Here is a 3904-nt window from a genome sequence, read left to right on the forward strand (position 1 = left end):
GGATCGAAATGGGAATGAACGATAATTTGTTCACGATTGAGTCCGCGTTGATCAGATTATAAGTGCTATAGCGTTCACTATATCATTGCACTGTTTTTGTGTTTGAAACATCATGGGCGTGTGTATCATCCCGGAGATCTCGAGCGTTTGCATGTTAACGTGTTCGATGGCATGGGCGTTTGTTTGTAGCGTGTGAAAGCGTGTATGTAACTTTGCGGGTATAGATTCGATTTGATAACCAATGTTCGCATATGGTCAAGGCTTCACGTTACATTTTTACGCATATTTTATAAAATAAGTCAGCAAAAACGATAAAATCAAATTCTATCCCAACTGCACATTATTAGGGTCACTAAACCGCACATTTTTTCTACAGAAAGTTATTTTCTATCATGAACGGTTTTTGTGTTATTTTTATTTTAATACGTCTGTCACGTTACACAATTTTCGCAGTAAGTTTGGAGGTTGCCCGACTACATTGAAAAAGTCTGTTCCGTTGGCCCTCAAATTTGCATGAACCCAGTTTTAAGTTGAAGCTTGGAAAATAAGGAAGAGTTTGAAATATAGTTTTCCTGAAGAAAAACTTTGTTTTCGGTTTTATGGAGTATTCTCAATGATCTGTCACGTTACAACCAGAATCTGTCACGTTACAGTTCTATATTTTTATTGAAGCATGCATATCGAGACAGTCGTGCACAAATCATCCTTGGTATGGGAACTGAGTATTAACGGGAAATTTCATGTTTATTTTGAAAAAAACATATTGGTTTTGATGAACAAACGTGAATAACTTATGAAAAGATCGTAATTTCACAAAGTAATATAATTTGTCGAAAAAAATCTAAAATAACTTTAAAACATCTGCATTTTGAAGAATAATTTTTCATGAGAACTTTGAATTGAAAAACCATTTTGAAATACATTTCATAACTAAATTATTTAAAGAAAAAAATTAAATTAAAATAAAAAATTAAAAGAAATTTTGAAATATGTTAAAATCTTTTATTGTTACTTTCTCCACAATGCAATTATATTTTAAATATTTTTTATTTTCAATTAAATTTTAAACGTGTTATGTTTTTGTGTTTGGCATCTCTGAGTTATTTATTAAAAGGGCAAATTTTCTAGATTTACTAGAGATTACTAGATATTTTTGTTGATGAAAAAATCAAGATAATTCGGAAAATTTTTCTTAAGAGCATTTTGCTTCTAAATTAGATTTAGTATTAGTATTGTATAAGAAAATTTTATTTATGACTGGCAAATACTAAGAAATTTAGAAGCATACTTAAAGTTAAAAATGCTTCCTTACTAATAACTTCCTAATGTAATTACAGTTTCTTCAATTTTTAGGTTTTCGTTAACAAAAAATCATTGTTTTTTGTAATTGTATTTTTTAATATTTTTTGTTTTCGTATTGAAAAATTTCACCAAGAAATATTCACACAGAAGAATTAATTTCCTAGAACTCGCTATCACTTAGTTTTGCGATTTTCGAACAAAATATTTTGAAAGTAGTGCATTCAAGATCTGATACGCCCTTTTTGAATATTACTCTTGAATAAAAATTGTTTGTTTAATAATGCAAAATACTTAGTCTCCCATAAAGATGAAACGTAAAAGGTTTCATCAGAATCGAAGATGGCCACCAATTTGACGCAATCGAATCAAACTTGATGGAATTGTTCCACAGCAGAAAACATCTGTCACGTTACATAAGATCAACTGTGTTTTCTCAAAAATGAATAAAACTTTAAGGTTTTCACAATACAATTTCAAAAAGTAGATTCGAAGTAGTAAGAAAAAATATTGGTTAGACATTGCATGCATGCTTTTAGAGTGGTCCACAAAACTTTTTCGAATTTTTGATCTGTCACGTTACAAGTTATATGGTTTCCATTACTTCACAATTGAAAATAAGCATTTATCCATATTCATCTTAATTTTTCTAGCAATATCATCAAATTTAAATTAGACTACGATGGAAAAATGAGGTTCCTGGCAAATAGTTGGAAATATGGATTTTGTGTACATTTTTATCTCCTTATGGTCTTTTAGTCATTTTCAGATCATGCAAGTAGCATCAACAAACTTTTATAAATGACAGACATGGAATTTTTTTCTGGACTCACCATTCACATTTTTTTAATATTAGAGGTTATATACATACGGAAAACAAACAGTTTGACGCAAAATTTGATAAAAAAATTTCGCCTGTTGTTGCCATTTTCGGAACCTTGACCATATTCTCCCGTGTTCTTGAATGCGAACCGTGAATCTGATACTTAATTTTCAGTGAACGGTTCAGATGCTAGAAAAGAGTGAGTTTCCTTATATCACTAGAGCAACCGGTCAGCTCGCTATGGAACATGTACTTTAGTGTCATTTTTTTTTCGAGAGTTGTCCTACTGGAGCTGTAGAGCTAGGTTCTCGGAAGGGCTCCCCGTTAGAATTACATACTACAATTGCAGGCGAGACAGGCAATGGCGCCCACTAAAACACTGCTTTAGGCCAATTGCAACGGGCAGTGATTCTGAATGTGATATTCATTGTACGGTTCTGGTATGTGCAATAGCGTGTAGCATCGCGAAGGGCTCGAGCATTTGTACGTTAAAGTGTTCGCGTGTGCGTTTGTATGTCGCGTGTGATAACGTGTACATAACTTCGCGTGTATAAATTCTATTCTATAACCGTGTGCCTTTCGCATATTCGCGTGGGTTCTTGGATGATCGCGCGCGGACCGCGAATCTAATACTCAGATACAAGAAGAAAGTGAGATCTTCCATATCACTAGAGTTGTCGCTATGGAATGTATTTTCTAGTGGATAAGAGCTTTATTTTTTGATTGGTTCTAGAGAATGTATGGACATAAGTTATTAGGACAGAGGGTAATGGTTTCCAGACGTGACCGAGTCATGATCGCTCGAAAACGGACGATTGCAGGTTCGCGTTTGAAACTTCATAAGTGTTAAAACGTTCATCTTATCACCGGGATGTTATCATGTTTGCGAGATCGCGGGTGTAGGTGCTGTGGATGGTCGCGAAGGGCTCAAGCATTTGTATATTAACGTGTTTGTCACGCATATGTGGCCTCGCGTATATAATTTCGATTTTATAGTCATGTAGCGTGTATTCTTGAATAATCGCGCGCGGACCGTAAGTCTGATGCTTAATTTTTAGTGTGTGGTGCAGATGGTAGAAGAGAGACAGTTTCCCCATATCAATATAGTTCCAGGTCATGTCACGATGGAACGTGTTGTCGAGTGAATAAGAGCGTCATGGTTTTGATTGGTTCAACTGACGGCATTAGGCTAGACTACTAGGACCGAGGTTAGACTACCGGACGTGAACGCATCATGATCGCGCGAGTTGTGGGTTGAGACCGCGTTTGCAAGTTTATAGGTCCTACGTTTACTTAACTACCGGGGTGTTTTCATGTTGGCGAAATCGCGGGCGTAAGTGAAGGATTCCACGAGAAACCGGCCGACTACAAAATATGATCATCGTCAATTCGAACGAAACTTTGAAGATGTGTTCAGTTTACAGCAAAACTTTCTGAGAACGAGTTTCAGGGAATGAATATTTATGTGCGAAAATAAAATACACTTAAAAAAATGTGCCATTTTTCACAAAAACAAAAATTTGTGTTAAAAATCTAAATTGCAGAAAAACCCACTTTTTCTAATTTTTTATATTTTAGAAACAAAAACCTAAGGAGAAAAGAAACATTTTGAATGTGATTGTATGATGGAGAACTTATCGGTAAAAAAGTTTTTCTAACAATAGTTTTATAGGGGAGACCGGGGCTAGTTGGCGGTGTTTTCAGTTTTCAATTTTTACCGCTTTGATGTAGGTAGATCTCGCAAAATAGAGCACGCGGCATGAAAGAGCAGGCTGTTGGCAA

Source organism: Topomyia yanbarensis, chromosome 3 (genome assembly GCF_030247195.1).
Source record: "Topomyia yanbarensis strain Yona2022 chromosome 3, ASM3024719v1, whole genome shotgun sequence".
In the NCBI taxonomy this organism is placed as follows: domain Eukaryota; kingdom Metazoa; phylum Arthropoda; class Insecta; order Diptera; family Culicidae; genus Topomyia; species Topomyia yanbarensis.